Source organism: Marmota marmota, unplaced genomic scaffold (assembly GCF_001458135.2).
Source record: "Marmota marmota marmota unplaced genomic scaffold, marMar, whole genome shotgun sequence".
Taxonomy (NCBI): Eukaryota; Metazoa; Chordata; class Mammalia; order Rodentia; family Sciuridae; genus Marmota; species Marmota marmota.
The window spans coordinates 18,680,166-18,700,034 of record NW_026000249.1 but is presented as its reverse complement, the minus strand read 5'-3'; the positions used below and the strand labels follow the sequence as shown (position 1 = coordinate 18,700,034).

Below are 19,869 nucleotides of genomic sequence, written 5' to 3'. Positions count from 1 at the left end.
AGGCTCCTGGGAGCAATGTGCAGCATTCCAGATGGATGTTACACACCAGAGGGTCTGCATCACAAAGAACCCTGTGTTTAGCAATTCCTAATCTTTTAAAGAGATCAGCCAGAAAATTTGCCCAAACTTTGCCCTGGAGGGAGACGTTACCTTTGTTATTCTTTTTAAAAAAATATTTTTAGATAGGGTCTCACTGTGTTGCCCAGGCTGGCCTTGAATTTCAGGGTTCAAGCTATCCATGTGCTCAGTCTCCTGTGTAGCTGGGAGTACATATATGTGCCACTGGACCTGGCTCTATCTTTATTATTCTCAATAGTGAATAAATATTTCTTCTTCCCCAGAGAGTGATGCCGTCTTTAATGTCTAAGGCTGTTCACTGTATAATTATCCTGGAAAAGAGAATCCAGAATAGAAGATAGCAATGCCTCTACTCAGAAGATGCACAGAAACTTGAAAGAAACCTGAATTGTCTCTAAAGCAAAGAGAAAAATAGGCTTTGGGAAAGAATCATGTGAAGAGGAGAGAATAAAGGGAATAGTGCGGAACAGTTTTGTTTTTTTTTTAAGTATTTGTTGATGTGTAATATATATACAAGAAAGTGCAAATATTGTAATTATACAATTCAATCAGCTTCCAAAACTGATCATACCCATGTAAACACTTTCCAGTTCAACAGACAGCTATTTCAGCTCCCAGAAGACTCCCTTGTATTCTCTTTTGGTCAGTAACCACACCCCAAGGGGAACCACCATTGAAGGGTAACTACTCTCCACTATGCATACATGAATTATGCTTGTTTTTGAACTTCATTTATGACTGGTTTTCTTTATGACAGTTTTCTTTTACTCAATATTATGTAAGATTTATCCATGCTGTTGCATGTATTTTTAGTTGTTCATTTTATTTGTTTTATATAATATCCCATTGTATGACAACACTACAGTTATTCACCTGTGTTGATAGGCCTTTGAATAGGTTCTGGCTTTGAATTATTACAAAGATTTCTGCTATGAATATTCTAATATGTATAGGAAGGTAAATATATCTGCAATTCATTTTGGTAATGCTGTGGTCTGAATGCTTGTGTACACCCCAAATTTTTATGTTGGAAAGCCAACCCTTAAGGTGATAGGTTTGGGAGTTTGGGTCTTTGGGAGGTGATTCATCATTTTAAAAAGAGGCCTGAGAAAGCTAAATTGTTCCCCTATCCTGAGAAAACACAGTGAGTAATTGCTTCTATGAATGGAATAGCAATCCCTCACTGGATACCAAATCTGCCAGTGGCTTGATCTTCGACTTCCCAGCCTCCAGAAATGGGAGAAATAAACTTCTGTTGTTTATAAGCCACTGAGTTTTTTGGTATTTGGTTATACTGTCAAACAGACTGTGACAAGTATATATCAATGAGGAGAAATGCTGGTCTTGAAAAACGTTTTGAAGGGGCTAAAATGTGTTAATGTCAAATCCTGATTTAAAAATAGTAATTTCTCCACATTCTTTATTATTAGCCTTCCAAAAGTACATCTGCAGCATCATTAAACAACATGCCACTCTGTGGTCATGATTAAAATAACGGAGTTTTTAGAGCCAGCTAAATTAGACATTCTCATCAGCCTACATATGAAGTTTTAATTAAAACACATTCACATTAAGACTCCATCCACTTTAGTGCTGCTATTCACTTTTACTGCAAAACAAGCAAGGAGACAAAGATAGACTTGAGGCATTTGCAGCATACATACCAAAAGTAGAACAGACAAAACAGAAATGAAAGCTAATATGGAAAGAAAATACCTGTGACAGAAAAATCCAGTCATTCTAGAAGAGAAGTTTAAGAAGAAATTGGTATGAATATATTTCATATATTTGGAATACTCAATTGGCTATGTAAGCAAATAAAATGGTGTGAAAAGAGTGAGTTTACTGGTTAGATTCACTGAGCCAAGAGAAAATAGCAAGTAAAAGCATTAATCCATAAAAGCAATTCCCCCAAAATAAAACTCTATCTGCTAGGATATAGAAAAATCAGGAAGTTTAAGAGTTATAGCCAAATCTAGCACTGCACAAAGACATGAAAAGCAAATGAGAAAGCCATAAAAGGTAGAAATCAGGCCAGGTCTCTAAGGAGATCTTTTCAAAACACACACACACACACACACACACACACACACACACACCATTTTATAAGGCAAATCCAGGGAACTGGAATCTGAGGCAGGAAAGTAATGACACCTACAAAGGATACTTAAAAGTTCTAAGAAGACATTCTGTAATTATACCAGCTATAATGATGTTCCGGCCTCCCCCACCGCCCGACCAAAAGATAAAGAAATTGATAAGTGATCATTTAATATCCAGAGCAAATGCATAAGAATGATGGATTTGACTGAAGAATCTAAGGAAGCTGTCAATCTAAGTTGTAATGTTTCCTCAGTGCCTCACCACATTTTTATTTATCTTTTGAAAATATTTTGGGAGGAAATTTTTGAAGAAATATGAAAAGGAATAATTTTTGAAGAATGAATTTCAATCACAACCTATTTCAAGAAGGCTCTACTTAATATGGGGGAAGGTCTTCTTCCCAGATCACTTGTGGCTGGTATGGAAGAGGACACTGGCAAGTCACACGACCATTCTCCTGGTACCATCCAAACAACTGTTGCATTAAGAAGTAGAACATTCTCTAGTGCAGACTCAGTGGGAACTCTTAAAGAGTCATAGACTTTAACATTTAAAATAATTTAAATGTAATTTATATTTTCCACTGTTTGACAGCAACTCTGTATATGTCTTGTCAATATAACAGTATCTGCATGAACCGGGAATTTGTTAAAATATGATTTCTGGATAGGGCCTAGCAATCAGAATTCATATGAGACCTCCCAGTGATTCTACTTCATATTAATGTTTGAGAATCACAGCTCTAAAGCATTCAAAGAATTCAAAACAATGAGAGTAAAAACAAAGTCTACATTCAATAATGCCCCTTTCTCTGGAAGTAACCTTGATACATGATTTGGGATACAACCTTATAAAATTTTCCAGGCTTCACAAATTCAAACTAGATTGAGATACGAATATATTACAGATAAATCTATTAGCATATTGTTTTTGCCCTTAATATCTCTGGCTGATCCAACACTTCCTACAATTCTGTTAGATATAGTCTCCTAAATGGTAAGACATTCTAAAAAAAGGGTCAGTTTTGTTTTTTGAATTTTAGAAATCTAATTCTAGCATAAAATAAAAGAAGATGAAAATTCAAAGAAAATTGTCCTTGACTTCAATCTAGATGAGAGTCTCTAGGCTGAGGGACAATGAGAGCCAGAGGGGCTGCCCTCAGTCAAGTCATTGACCAAAGTGGAGTAGTGTGTAGAAACCCTTGGGAGATTGTGGATGGAAGATTTAGATGCCTGCAGGAACAGAAGGGCTGTCTCCATTTTGTGTCTATCTACTGGGCTTGATACAGTCTCATAAGACTTCCCATGCAATAGTATAGTGTCTTTGTGAGATGCCCATGCTCCTGAGACACAGAAACTGATTACCCCAGACTCAGAGCAGTGTAGGTTCTCAAAATGTTCCCTAGGTATGTGAGAGTGGCACAGGGAGTGTGAGCAGATGCAAAGAGGTAGCATGAAGTTAGGCATGAGGCAGGATGAGCAGACATAAGAGACCTGGAACATAGAAGTAGATACAGGAAAAAGTAAGTAGTAAAGTGGCAACCAAATATTATAATGTGATTTATCCACCTGAAATGGAGGCTCAATATTGAAATAATGCTTAATTATTAAATAAAGAAAATTATTCAGTGCTGAATTTGAAGGCCCAGCACGCATAATGCCCTGGGTTTGATCCCCAGCACCACAAACATGAAAACAAAATGTAAGTAACATAAGGGGTTTAAAACATAAATGGTATAATAACAGTTGTAATATAGTAATAATAATAACTAACAACATTTGGAGAGCTTTCCTTCATGCCAAACTTTTCCTAATTGACCCCCATCGATATCCAGAATTCTAAGAAATGCAATTGACTCTACATTCAAAATATATCCAGAGTCTGAGCATTTCTCACTGTTTGTATTGGTACCATTATAATAGCAGCTCTCACTCAGATTGTTGGAAGTGTCCTGTAATTGGAATTGCTGTTTCTATTCTTGCCCACTACAGTTCATTCTCATATTGAGTGCAAACAAAGAGATCTCTTAAAATCATATGTCACTACTTTGTTCAAAACACTGTGAAGAACTCAGTGTAAAAGCCAAAATATGCCACAGTGAATTCCACCTTTATGTGTACCTATAAAGCACTGATTAAAAAAACCTAAATAAATACAAGGATGACCAGTAGAGAAGAAAAAGGGGTACAGGGGGAGGGAGGACAGGAGGGAAAGAGGAAATACTGGGGACTGAAATGGAGCAAATTATGTCCCAAGCATATTTGATTATGTCAAAATGAACCTCACTATTCTGTATAACTTTAACACACTAATAAAGATTTTTTTTAAATAGCTAAAGTCTTACATGGTCTCTCCATTCTATTCCACATTCCCATTATTTTTGAACCTCCTTTTCTGCCAGTCACCTAATCTTCACTCTTTTCTGCCAAATTGGTTTCTTTTATGTTCTCCAAATACATACAGGCTCACTCCTCTCTTGTGCCTTTTGCTTTCCATGGAATTCTCCCCAGCCACATCACTGTAGCCAATGTTTAATCTTCTTCAAATCTGGGCTCAAACGGCATCATGCTAATGAAGTCCATGTTGCCACTACAACCCCACACTCCTGAAGGCCATTTACCCTGCTCTACTTTTCCCTTTTCCTTGGATTTATCACTGTTTACACATACAAAAATCACCTACCATATAAAATAACATATGTTTATCTCTGATAGATTGTAAATTCCAGAGGGCAGAGATTTTAAGCAGCTTCTGTTCAAGGCTTTGTCCTTTACACGTAGTACATAGACTGACAAATAGAAGACATTTGGCAAATATTTGTTGGGTGAATAAAGAAAAGCAAGATAATGATTACTACAAGGTCAGGATACTGCTTACTCTTAAAGGGTTCAAAAGGCTCTATCTGTGGTATTGGTACTTTCTAATTCTCGAGTAATAGATAGGTGTTCATTGTATTTTTTATTATTCTTTAAGCTGAGTTTTTATGCTTTTTAAATCCTTGTATGTGTACTAAACTAGAAGCTCCAAGGGCAGGGTTTTCTATTTTTATTTAAAAAATATTTTGTAGAGGATATATTTTGTTTGTTGCTCTATCTCCAGGGTCTACACTAGTGCCTGGCACATGCTAATTATTCCCTTCTATAATGAGAACAAGTGACACATTTCACAAGTCAAGATTTTCAAATCAAATAAACAATACTACTGTGAATAATCACATATTTTTCATAAATACTATTGAGAGTTCATACATTATTATGTTGGATTTTGTGTTCTTTAATTTATGCATAGCTTATGCTCAATTTTATACTGTTTTATTCTTATTGATTGTAAGAGGTTTTTTTTTCTTTTTCAAAGTTGAAGAAATTAATTCTGTAACCTGACTTGCAAATAGTTTTTCAAAGTCTGTCATTTGTCTTTCCTTTTGTCCCTTTTATGTTTTGTCTGAAGTTTTAGATTCAATATGGTTCTGTCTTTTGATCATTTTATTGCTTTGTATCTTTTCTATGGAGGTGTCCTGAGATCCAGATATGAATTCTCCTGTTTTTTAAAAATTTTTTCAAATAGACTCAGTGTATGTTTCTGCATATGTGTTTATGTTTATAAATTAAGCCCTTTAGAATTTCCTTTTGGGATGATGGGAATTAAGAATCTGATTTATTCCAAATGGGTAAACAATTATCATAATATTTAATAGACCAACCTTTCCCCAATGTTTTAAAGAGGCTTTTTCATCAAATATAAAAAGAGTGTGCTTCAGGATTGTACCATATTGTTTCAAAACTGTGGTTGTAAAAGAATATTTTCAATTTGATAAGGTAAATATGCCATATTTGTTTTTTCCTCAAATATCTTTTAGTTATTCTTATGCTTTCACCTATTAAAAGGCATATTATATTATGTGCACATACAAATGTGGCATAATGAATAACATTGTTATGTATGTATACTTATAATGTACCAATAAAAATCCAGTTTGTCATGCATTATTAAATATGTTAAGAATTTGTTTGGTATTGGATTCATGAATTGAGTTGACCTATTTTTCAATATTAACTCTTAAATTCATGATTATGGTATGACACTTAGATTTTCTTTTTTATTTTCTTTTTCCAGGATCTTTTTTATTATTCTTTTTTGTTTTTTTTAAACAGTATCTTTATTGTTGCATTTGGCTTGTATATTCTATTGTGAGTAAATATGAGTGAAAACAGACATTCATGTTTACATAAGTTGAAAATATTTTTCACTGATTATAGTGTGTAATTCTAAGTGATGGAAAGATTTGTGTCATCATTTTTAAGTAGTTTTATTCTCCAGTGGTTTGATTATACTTTCTTTCTTTTTTTTAAGGTCTTCCTATTATTTTTATTATTTTTGTATAATGATGACTGTCTCCTTCCACCATCCATGCAATTCCCCTTCTCCCCCCCTTTCCCTCCCACCTCTCTTCCCTATCCAGAGGTAATCTTCTACCCATGCTCTTCCTCCCTACCCCATTTTGAGTCACCCCCCTATATCAGAGAGGACATTCAGCATTTTTTTGGAGGGGATTGGCTAACTTCACTTAGCATAATCTGCTCTAATGCCATCCATTTCCCTGCAAATGCCATGATCTTATTATTTTTAGTGCTGAGTAATATTCCATTGTGTATAAATGCCACATTTTTTTTATTCATTCATCTACTGAAGGGCATCAAGGTTGGCTCCCAGTTTAGCTATTGTGAATTGTGCTGCTATAAACATTGATGTGGCTGTGCCCCTGTAGTATGCTGTTTTTAGGTCCTTTGGGTATAGTCTGAGAAGTGGAATTGCTGGGTCAAATGGTGGTTCCATTCCCAGCTTTCCAAGGAATCTCCATACTGCTTTCCAAATTGGCTGCACCAATTTGCAGTCCCACCAGCAGTGTATGAGTGTACATTTTTCCCCACATCCTCACCAGCACTTGTTGTTGTTTGACTTCATAATGGCTGCCAATCTTGCTGGAGTGAGATGGTATCTTAGGGTGGTTTTGATTTGCATTTCTCTGACTGCTAGAGATGATGAACATTTTTTCATATATTTGTTGATTGATTGTGTATTCTCTTTTGGAAAGTGTCTGTTCAGGTCCTTGGCCCATTTGTTGATTGGATTATTTGTGTTTTTTTGTGCTTATCTTGTTGAGCTCTTTATATACTGTAGAGATTAGAGCTCTATCTGATGTGTGAGGGGTAAAAGCTTGTTCCCAGGATGTAGGCTCCCTATTTACCACACATATTATTTCTCTTGCTGAGAAAAAAAAAAAACTTTTTAGTTTGAATTCAACCCATTTGTTGATTATTGGTTTTAATTCTTGTGCTATAGGTGTCTTATTAAGGAAATTGGGGCCTAGCACCACGTGATGGAGATTAGGGCCTACTTTTTCTTCTATTAGACACAGAGTCTCTGGTTTAATTCCTAGATCCCTGATCCATTTTGAGTTAACTTTTGTGCATGGTGAGAGATAGGGATTCAATTTCATTTTGTTGCATATGGATTTCCAATTTTCCCAGCACCATTTGTTGAAGATGCTATCCTTTCTCCAGTGCATGCTTTTGGCACCTTTGTCTAATATAAGGTAGTTGTAACTTTGTGGGTTAGTCTCTGTGTCCTCTATTCTGTACCATTGATCTACCAGCCTGTTTTGGTGCCAGTACCATGCTATTTTTTGTTACTATTGCTCTGTAGTATAGTTTAAGGTCTGGTATAGCGATATCACCTGCTTCACTCTTCCTTCTTAGAATTGCTTTAGCTATTCGGGGTCTATTATTTTTTCAGATGAATTTCATAATTGCTTTTTCTATTTCTATGAGGAATGCCATTAGGATTTTGATCGGAATTTCATTGAACCTGTATAGTGCTTTTGGTAGTATGGTTATTTTAATAATATTAATTCTACCTATCCATGAGCAAGGTAGATCTTTCCATCTTCTAAGGTCTTCTTCTATTTCCTCTCCTTAGGGTTCTATGGTTTTCATTGTATAGATCTTTCACCTCTTTTGTTAAATTGATTACCAAGTATTTTATTTTATTTTTTGAGGATATTGTGAATGGAGTAGTTTTCCTCACTTTCTTTTCAGAAGATTTGTCACTGATATACAGGAATGCCTTTGATTTATGGATGTTGATTTTATATCCTGCCACTTTGCTGAATTTATTAACTAGTTCTGGAAGTTTCTTGGTAGAGTTTTTTGGGTCTTCTAGGTATAAAATCATATCATCAGCAAATAATGCTAGTTTAAGTTCTTTTTTTCCTATAGTTATTTCTTTAATTTCTTTCATCTGTCTAATTGCTCTGGCCAGTATTTCAAGAACTATATTGAATAGAAGTGGTGAGAGAGGGCATTCCTGTCTTGTTCCAGATTTTAGAGGGAATGCCTTCAGTTTTTCTCCATTTAGAATGATGCTAGCCTGAGGCTTAGCATATATAGCTTTTATAATGTTGAGGTATGTTCCTGTTATCCCTAGTTTTTCTAGTGTTTTGAACAAAAAGGGATGCTGTACTTTGTCAAATGCTTTTTCTGCGTCTATCGAGATGACCATATGGTTCTTATCTTTAATTCTATTGATGTGATGAATTACATTTATTGATTTCTGTATATTGAACCAACCTCACATCCCGGGGACGAATCCCACTTGATCATGGTTGTAGGATCTTTTTGATATCTCATTTGTCAGAATTTTATTGAGGATTTTTGCATCTATATTCTTTAGAGATATTGGTCTTAAGTTTTCTTTCTTTGAGGTGTCTTTGTCTGGTTTTGGAATCAGGGTGATATTGGCCTCATAGAATGAATTTGGAAATAATCCCTCTTTTTCTATTTCCTGAAATAGATTGAAGAGTATTGATATTAGTTCTTCTTTAAAAGTCTTGTAAAACTTGGCTGTATGTCTGTCCAGTCTTGGGCTTTTCTTGGTTGGTAATCTTTTGATGGCTTCTTCTATTTCCTCACTTGATATTGGTCTGTTTAAGTTGTGTGTATCCTCCTGACTCAATCTGGGAAGATCATATGACTTAAGGAATTTATTGATGCCTTCACTATCTTCTATTTTATTAGAGTATAAGGTTTCAAAATAATTTCTAATTATCTTCTGTATTTCTGTAGTGTCTGTTGTGATATTGCCTTTTTCAACCCGTATGCTAGTAATTTGGGTTCTCTCTCTTCTTCTCTTCATTAGCCTGGCTAAGGGTCTATCAATCTTATTTATTTTTTTCAAAGAACCAACTTTTAGTTTTGTCAACTTTTTCAATTGTTTCTTTTGTTTCAATTCCATTGATTTCAGCTCTGATTTTAATTATTTCTTGCCTTCTACTGCATTTGCTGCTGGTTTGTTCTTCTTTTTTAGGGCTTTGAGATGTAGTATGAGGTCTTTTATTTGTTGGCTTTTTCTTCTTTTGAGGAATGAACTCCATGCAATGAATTTTCCTCTTAGTACTGCTTTCATAGTGTCCCAGTAATTTTGATATGTTGTGTCCATGTTTTCATTTATCTCTAAGAATTTTTTAATTTCCTCCTTGATGTCTTCTGTAACCCATTGTTCATTCAGTATCATATTGTTCATTCTCCATGTGATGTCAGAATTTTTCTTCCTTAGTTTATCATTGATTTCCAATTTCATTCCATTATGATCGGATAAAATGCATGGTAATATCTCTACCCCTTTATATTTGCTAAGAGTTGTCCTATGGCATAATATATGGTCTATTTTTGAGAAGGATCCATGTGCTGCTAAGAAAAAAGTGTATCTGCTTGATGTTGGTTGATATATTCTATATATGTCAATTAAGTCTAAGTTATTAATTGCGTTATTGAGTTCTATAGTTTCTTTATTCAACTTTTGTTTGGAAGATCTGTCCAGTGGTGAGAGAGATGTGTTAAAATCACCCATTATTATTGTGTTGTGGTCTATTTGACTCTTGAACTTGAGAGAGTTTTTTGATGAACCTAGCTGCACCATTGTTTGGGACATATATATTAATGATTGTTATGTCTTGTTGGTGAATGGTTCTCTTTAGCAGTATGTAGTGTCCCTCTTTATCCCTTTTGATTAACTTTCGCTTGAAGTCTATTTTATTTGATATCAGTATGGACACCCCTGCTTGCTTCTGAAGTCCATGTGAATGGTATGATTTTTCCCAACCTTTCACCTTCAGGCTGTATATCTAATCCTATCAGATGAGTCTCCTGTAGGCAGCATATTGTTGGATCTTTTTTAAAATCCATTCTCTAGCCTATGTCTTTTGATTGGTGAGTTTAAGCCATTAACATTTAGGGTTACTCTTGAGATATGGTTTGTATTTCCATCCATATTTGTTTATTTTTGTTATTTAAGTTGATTTGTTTTTCCTCTTTTTTTTTCCTTTACTACCTCCCACTGTTGATTTTCATTGTTATTTTTTTTCCTGTTCATGTAATGTTTTGCCAAGGATGTTTTGAAGCACAAGGTTTTTAGCTGCAAGTTCTTTTAACTTTTGTTTATCATGGAAGGTTTTTATGTCATCTTCAAACCTGAAGTTTAATTTTGCTGGATATAAGATTCTTCATTGGAACCCATTATCTTTTAGCGTTTGAAATATGTTGTTCCAGGATCTTCTAGATTTCAGAGTCTGTGTTGAAATATCAGCCGTTAACCTAATTGGTTTACCTCTAAATGTAATCTGCTTCCTTTCTCTTGTGGCTTTCAAAATTCTCTTCTTGTTCTGTATGTCATTTTCATTATAATGTGTCCTGGTGTGGATCTCTTGTGATTTTGTACATTCAGCATCCTGTAGGCTTCTAGGATTTGGATTTCCATTTCATTCTTCATGTCTCGAAAATTTTCTAAAATTATTTCATTGAATAAATTGCTCATTCCTTTGGTTTGGACCTCTATACCTTCCTCTATCCTAATAACTATTAAGTTTGCTTTCTATGCTATCCCAAATTTCTTTGATGTCCTGCTCATGGTTTCTTATCTGTCTCTCTGAGTGGCCTACACTCTTTTTGAGATGATATACTTTGTCTTCATTTTCTGATGTTCTGACTTCTAAGTGTTCTACTCTGCTGGTGATACTATCATTTGAGTTTTTAATTTGATTTATTATTTCTTTCATTTGTTGGATTTCTGTTTTTTTTTTTTGTTTTTTTTTTTGTATAACCTCTATCTCCCCGTAGAGTTGATCTTTTTGGATTTGTTTATGTAATTCATTGTCAAAGTGATCTTTCATTGTCTGCATTTGCTGTATAAAGTCTTCCTTGAGACTCCAGATCATCTGAACCATGTATATCCTGAAATCTTTATCTGACAGTCTTTTTTCTGTAGCTGTTATTTCCTCTGTTGTCGAATTGTCCTGCATTGTTTGGTCCTTTCTTTCCTTGTTTTTTCATGTTGCTCACGTTTCTTTCCAGCTCTGTGTGACTGTTGTGTTATTATTTTCCCCCTATAGATTTGTATTGCTCTTGTGTAGTTTCGAGATCTCTCCTTTGTAATGGGAGACAATCTCTAGAGATGTTGGATTCAATTATAATTTAAAATATAGTCATTAGCTTTATAAAAGGCATACAGATTCTGGTGGCATATAGAGAACTGAGGGTCGGACATATGTAGGATTTTATGTTTAGGGGGAAAGATGTGAGGGTATGGGGATTAATATATCTTAGCTATTTTGGAGGAGAACTCTAATGACAGGGGTTATTAACAGGAGAATAGACAGGAGGTATTTTAGGGTAGTTAAGTACATGGGAGGACAATAAGAAGCATAGAAACAAACACCTATTTGCATTTAGTAAATTACACATAGTAGAAATAGTAACAATTTGGAGGTTGGGAGAGGAAGAGAAGGAGAAAGAAAAGTAAAAAGAAAAGAAGAAAAAAGGGGGGAAGAGACAGAAAGGAATGAAAAGAGAGAGAGGAAAAGAGAAGAAAAAGAAAAAAGAAAAAAGGAAAGAAGGAAAAAAAATGCACTCTTAGAATTCTGTTTTCTTCTCTTCCAGTAAGTGGTGTTGTGCATTCCAGGTTGAGTCTCTTCCCTCAGGGTGGAGGAAGCAATCTGTGTGAAGTGGCTTTCCCTCTCCTGCCAGGTGCCTCTCCAATCCCGGTCTCTTTGGGTTGCTCCAGGTCTCTATCCCCCTCCCCTCTCCTGCCCACCAGGCCTCAATTGATGGGACTCTTGTCCGCAGCCCTGGGTTCACTCTGGGCAGGTGGCGCCCTGGCCACCCTGTGCTCCTGATCAACTGAGTGCTATCCCTGTATTGGGTAGTCACCCAGTCATCACAGCTGTGGAGGGGGGAGTTGGAAACCAGCAACCTGTTTGGTCTATTCCCTCTGATAGCCACACCCACCAAGAGCTGGTGAGAAAGGTTTGGGTTATCACATCTGGGGGAGGGGGAGTTGGAGACCAGGCACCTTCTCAGTTGCACTGGACTCAGATATTCACGTCCACTGAGAGCTGGTGAGAAAGGTCTTGAGTTATCACAGCTGGGTAGAGGGGAGGTTGGGAATCACACACTTGTTCAGATGCCAATCGCGCTGTCAGCTACATCCGACAAAAGTTGATGAGATAGATATTCCAAGATGGTGACTGCCCGTTTCTGCACCAGGGTGTCCGGTGAGGTGGAGGGAACTAGGCTGTTCTATTCCTATGCTATGTCCAGAATTCGGTCCTTGATCCGGTGCCCTGCAGTGACATGGGTTGCAGTGTGGCGGCTCCAGCCCTAAAGGATCTGTAACCTTGCGTCTCCAAGCTGCCAGAACTCCGTGGCACTCAAGTCTGCTCGACTGCGGTGGGTTCCAGGGCCACGCCGCTGGCTGGCTTCAGCGCAAGAGCGACTCCGGTTTCCCCTTGTTCTGGGCTGGACTTGCAACAAACTGCTGTTTAAAATCCTGTCACAGGCTTCATGAAGCTTAAATTCGTGAATGGGAGCCCCTGTGAGGGAAAGCATCTGACCACTCACTGGGTTCTCCTCTACTCCGCCATCTTGCCAACTCTCTCTCTCTCTCTCTCTCTCTCTCTCTCTCTCTTTTTAGTATTCTCTATCTAGTAAAATTCTTGTAGAAAAGCAATACAGAGTAGACCTAGAGAAAGTAGAGAAGGTTCCAGCAGCATTGAAGCAACAGCAGCTTGGTGAGGACGAGCCTTGGTGGCCTGGGGAGGCCCAGTACATGGTTCTGCCTCTGATCTAACCTAACTGTAGACCTAGATTTTCTTTTATGTCCTTCCATAATTTTCCTAAAATATATCTTGCACATTTCTTTTTTAATTTCTTTTGTTTTAGATTTAAATGGACAGAATACATTAGTTTTATTTATTGACTTTTTAAATGTGATGCTGAGGATCAAACTCAGTGCCTCACACATGCTATGTAAGCACTCTACCACTGAGCTACAACCCAGCCCCTATCTTGCACATTTCTTGAAAATCTCTTTCTTAGGAGATTTTAAAATATAATTTTATTGCCATTGTGAATAAGGTATTCTTTATAGCATTTTATTATTCAGTCAACAAATATTTATTGACATGTTATGTGGCTCCATGGCAACTTTGGAGAGGTTATTTCTGATGCATAACAAAGCTTTAAAGACTTAGGTATTGTGATTGTGTATCTGGCCACCTTAGTGAGTTTCCTAATTAGTTTTGTAGTTTTGTGGTTATTTCTCTGGGTTCATATTGTCTGTAAATTACAGTGTTTTTTTCCTCTTACTTTCTAATATTTTTAGCTTTTCTTGCATTTTAATGGCCTATTAATTTTGCTAGGTTTTCTAGAACAATGTTGTAGAGATAATGAGTACTCTTGTCTTGTTCCTACCTATAATGAGAATGTTGTTCAAGTTTCCATGTTAACTATGATGTTTCCTATGAGTTTATGGTAGATATTCTTTCATAAGTTAAGAAAGTTATGTTATTTTTAATTATTAAGAGTTTTTATTAGGAAAACTTAGGTGAATAGAAAGCCTACCAAATGGGAGCAAATTTTTACCACATGCACATCAGATAGAGCACTAATATTCAGTTCTTTATATAAAGAACTCAAAAAACTTAACATTAATAAAATAAATAACCCAATAAATAAATGGGCTAAGGAACTGAACAGACACCTCTCAGAAGAAGATATACAATCAATCAACAAATATATGAAAAAAAATGTTCATCATTTCTAGCAATTTAGTGAATTGCAAATCAAAACTACTCTAAGATTTCATCTCACTCCAGTCAGAATGGCAGCTATTAAGAATACAAACAACAATAAATGTTGGCAAGGATGTAGGGGAAAAGGCACACTCTTACATTGCTAGTGGGACTGCAAATTGGTGCAACCAATCTGGAAAGCAGTATGGAGATTCCTTAGGAAACTTGAAATGGTACCACCATTTGACCCAGCTATCCTACTCCTCTGTTTATACCCAAAGGATATTAAAGCAGCATACTAGAGTGACACAGCTACATCAATGTTTATAGCAACAAAATTCATAATAGCTAAATTGTGGAACCAACCTAGATGCCCTTCAGTAGATGAATGAATAAAGAAACTGAGGTATCTATACACAATGGAATATTACTCATCATTGCAAGAGAATACAATCATGGCATTTGCAGGTAAATGGATGGAGTTGGAGAATAGCATGCTAAATGAAGTAAGCTAATCCCCCAAAACCAAAGTTCAGAAGGCCAAATGTTTTCTCTGATAAGTGGATGCTGATCCATAATGGGGGTTTGGGGGGAGCATGGAAGGAATGGAGGAACTTTGGATAGGGCAAAGAGAAGGGAGGAGGGAAAGGGAGGGGCATAGGGGTAGGAAAGATGGTGGAATGAGATGGACATCATTAACCTAGGTACATGTATGAAGACATGAATAGTGTGACTCTATTTGTGTACAACCAGAGAAATGAAAAATTGTGCTCAATTTGAGTATTATGAATTAAAATGCATTCTGTGGTCACGTATAACAAATTAGAACAAATAAATAATATTTTTTAAAAAGTGTCAAAATAATTTAACATTTGTAGAAGTAATATTATTTTCTCACTGGTCTGTTAATGTGATGAATTATATTAATATTGTTTGAATATGAATTATCCTTGCATTCCTGGAATGAATACTTGGATCTAATATTCTCACACAATAAAAGGTTTTTTTGCTGACATTTTATTTAGGATGTCTACATTTATTTCCATAAGTGAGGTTAGCTTATAAGGTTATATAAAATTAGCCTATAAGATCATAGAAAAAATAATGAGATTGTTAGAACAGACTCATGAAACCAACTGAACCTGTTGCCTTCAAAAGGGTGGATATTTAAATTATTAATATTTTATAGCAGGCTGGGAATGTGGCTCAAGCGGTAGCGCGCTCGCCTGGCATGTGTGCGGCCCGGGTTCGATCCTCAGCACCACATACAAACAAAGATGTTGTGTCTGCCGATAACTAAAAAATAAATATTAAAATTCTCTCTCTCTCTCTCTCTCTCTCTCTCTCTCTCTCTCTCTCTCTCTCCCTCTCTCCCTCTATCTTAAAAAAAATATTTTATAGCCCTCTATCTATTCAAACTATTTTTGCATTCTCAAGTCAGATTTGGTAATTTACATTTTCTAGGAAAGGATCCATTTTATCTGAAAGGAGCAGAAAGCTTAGTGAGGATACTTATAATTTCCAGCATGGGGAAGAATTTTCTGGAAACTATAACAGTTGAGAGTGTTTTACTCCCTGAAGGAACTGACTTTTCTTCTTTATTTCTCCTCATCACACTTTCCCTTAGTCTGTTTTTGAGGTCCAGAAAGATTCTATGATCAGCTCTGTTTCTTTCTCCAACAACAACTCACTCTTGCATTTTTCTCTTCAATTCTTGCAATTTACTCTTCTTGTTTCTACCAGTCATTGCTTCTTGTCTGTATATTCCAAATTTACTCCATATTTCTGAACCACTTTATTCTTCTTTGTTTATTTCTTCATTTTACAGACTGGAGACCAGTGCTTCTCAGACTTCAACTTGGGTAATATATACTATAAAGATTTTGTTAAAATGCAGATTCTTTTTAAAAAATACCTTTAATTTGTTTATTTAGTTTTTTAAAATGTGGTGCTAGGGACCAAAAACAGTGCCTCATGTGTTCTAGGCAAGTGTTGTACCACTGAGCCACAACCCCAGCCCAAAATGCAGATTCTGAGATGGTGTATTTTTAACAACTCTCTGATTTTCATGCCAGTCCTTGTAGTAGCTAGTCCATAAGTTATTTTGACAGATAATTGAAAGGATCCTTAGGTATCATTTGGTGCAATTTTCTCCCTTAAGACTTGAGCAAACAGATTCATAGGATTTAAAAGCCAAGTCCCTTAGTATTAGTTAATGCAGGTCCTACTTAATATATCACATGTTTTCTCCAAGGCTTTTTTTTCTCCATATCTTCTTCACAGAGATGATTAATGAAATGAGAACAAATCTCACTCAGAAGTTCGAAATTTTTAGTTCAATGATAAAATATAAAAGATAGCAACAGCTAAGATCTCCAAAGAAAAATAGCAAGTTTCATCTACATTCTACATTGTTGTAAATTACAGGATTTCCTTTTTAAACATTGAATAGTACTCCATTGTGTGCATGTGTGTATGTGTGTGTGTGTATATATACATACATACATATACATACATACTACTGTTTCTTTATCCATTCATCTGTTGGACTTAAGTCATTCCATTTCTTGGCCATTGTGAATAATGATAAAATGAACATGTAAGTGTAGGTATCTCTTCAGCATATTGATTTCATTTCCTTTTTGTAAATACCTACTAGTGACACTCTTGGATTATATAGTAGTTCTACTTATATTTTTTGGAGCTTCCATATTGTTTTTGCATAATTATTTTATTAATTTACATTGTGTTGAGTGAAATGAGCCAGGCACAGAAAAACAAATACCACATGATCTCACTGATATTTGGAATCTAAAATAGTTGATCTCATAGAAGTAGAGAATAGAATGGTGGTAATTTGGGGGTTGGAGGGTAACTTTGGGGAGATGTTGGTCAAAGCATAGAAAATTCAGTTATGTAGGAGGAATAACTTCAAGAGGCCTATTGTAAACATGATGACTATAGTTGGTATGAATGTACTGTATTTTATTCTTGAAAATTGCTGAGAGAATAGATTTTAAGTGTTCTCACCATAAAAATTATATGAAGTAGTACATATGTTAATTAGCTCAATTGAGTCATTTCATAATGCATAACTATTTCAAACCATCATATTTTATGTGATAAATATATGATTTTTTGTGAAAAATAAAATTTAAAAAGCAAACTAACAAATTTGGTATTTGTGTTCCTACCCCAGCAGAATAAAGCAGACTATCCACTGTTAAAAGACCAAAACCCACCATGACCTTTCTCCCATCTTCATCACCACATTCATGCTAAATCATGCTCCCTGACAAATCTCTCAACTTGTTTCTACACAGCATTTCAGTAACTTTATCATCATACATCTGTACATTCTGCATTGCCTAGCAAATAATATGGGTTAAGTAAATATTTGCTAAAAATATAAGAGTACATTTAAAAAAATGGTATTTTCCCTGTTGCCAAAAGGCAAAAAGACCTCTCTTCTCCCTTCTTATAGAATTTCCATGAGAAACCATGATTTGTGAATCCTTCTTCCTATCACTTTGATGTGTATATAAATCTTTATAAAGGCTACGTAAACTCCATGCTAACTTTACAACTCAGGAATTTTTTTGCTTAAGGGTTCCAGAACCATATCTTTGAAGTGTAGATATCAAGGAATATAGGACCCAATTTTTCTATTTCTTGGGAATGTAACCTAGGCACTTTCTCTGAGCTATAAACCATTCACTTCTCATAGAGATGAAAAGTTTTATTACTTTTTCGATCTAAAAAATTAGCAAAAATTGACTACCTCAATTACAAGGTGAATTTGGATGAACCATGAGAGAATATATAGCAAATGGAACTGTCAAGTTCTCTTACAAGTGCATGAGTTAACCATTAATTTAGATAATATGTATGGAATGAATTAGACATGCTTGACTGTAAAAACTGGATGGGACTTCTTTTAGTCTTTCTATTCTCTTATCTGATTTCCTATGGTGCACATTATAATATAGTTCAATGCTTATTCAACAATGAAGGTGTTTTCCTATTTTACAACATATTATGGAGAAAATCCCCAAGTTGGCAGGATTTTAAATTTTCTACAACAAGAGAGAAAAATGTAAGAGAAGTAAGGAGGAAGACAATAAACAAGAATAAGAAGTCAGCAAAGGAAAAAGGGCAAGGAGATAGAGAGGAAGGGGAGAGGAATTGCAAACCTAGCTTCCTTCATAGCATTTTTCTTGGCAATGCAGAGTTTCCAGAAAGTAGGAGGATGATTCATGGATTCAAAATAGTATAGTTTTTTTCCCCCTGTGAAACAGGTATTGTCATTTGATCTTAAAAAATTAGTGGTTAAACGAGGCACTGTGCCCTTTTTGTACCCTTATTGTACCCTTGTACTCGTATTGCCCAATGTACGTTGATTGATCTCAATTTATACCATAAGGAAAGTCACAGAAACACCTGTTATATCATGTTTTAGAACTTATAGGGTGCTTTCTCACACTAGTTTATAATGCAGCTTTCTGTGAACAACAAAATGTGAAGCCAAGAAAGAAATTGTTACCATTTTGATACAACAATTTTGTTATGCAAGAGCATGGTCAAGTGTGTACTGGAACTTCTGCTGTCTTTGATTTTACCTGTTGGAGGAGCATGGGCATGGAAAAAGTAACAAATTCACTCAGTGGAGTTAAATATACCCAGAGGTAGAACATAAGTATTTAATGTTTTCCTTTAATTTCCTTATACATGGAAACTATTGGACTATTAGAATAGAAATGATAATGAAACCCTTCAGGCTAGGAACTATTTTTAATGGAGAAAGAAAGTTGTAAAATTATCTTTCTCTATTAAAAATATTTCCTTGAAGAAGGTAACTAAGATAATAGGTTTTGAATTGATTCATAATACACTTAAAAAGCAATCTCTAGTCTTCAGAAAAATAGTAATCCTTGACTTAATATCAACAATCATATTTTCTTTAATTTCCTGTTTTCTTTTTTCATTATAATGTCTGAATGTCACTTACTGTCTGATTTCCTCTCTACATTAGGAAATCATCTTCCCCTTGATTTCCTTTGTTTAGCAAAATCTTGCCTTTAGAAGACATTCAGACTATTGTTGTTAGACCTTCCTGGGTAAGAAAGCCTATGGAGGGCAAGAGCATGCATAGGAATGTAGGAATTAAGACAGTTCTCACTAGATTGTAGGGCTCTTGGCTCTCAATTTAGGAGGTACATTATATACAGATATTGAGCTATCTGACTCTCAAAGTAATTCTTATTTTGTTTTTCTCAGTTTTCCCAGATGATAATAATTTCCCTGATGATAATGATCTTGGTAATATTTGTTAAAATACATAGTCTTCGACCCCACTACAGACCTAACTATTTTGAAACTGTATTAGAAGGTGCCAGAAACCCATTTGTGGTGAGGAGGACAAAAAAGGGATTTGAATTCTTTTTATATTTTGAATATCTTATAAAGTGGTATTGTTTATAATATTTTAAACTATCTTACATAATCATTGAAAGAACAATGTGGTTAGAGAGATGGTCCAGGGAATAGGTTAAGAATGTGAGTTCTGA

At 35.4% G+C, this 19,869-nt stretch overlaps 1 long non-coding RNA gene across 1 annotated transcript; it reads right to left on the bottom strand.

Moving 5' to 3' along the window:
- Positions 1–8,729: 8,729 nt before the first annotated feature.
- Positions 8,730–17,292, bottom strand: LOC125614134. Its single transcript, XR_007344779.1, has 3 exons — positions 17,282–17,292; positions 15,758–15,762; positions 8,730–8,862 (listed from the first exon to the last, which is right to left on the bottom strand). It is a non-coding gene; the product is annotated as an uncharacterized LOC125614134 (long non-coding RNA).
- Between the last annotated feature and the right edge of the window lie 2,577 nt (positions 17,293–19,869).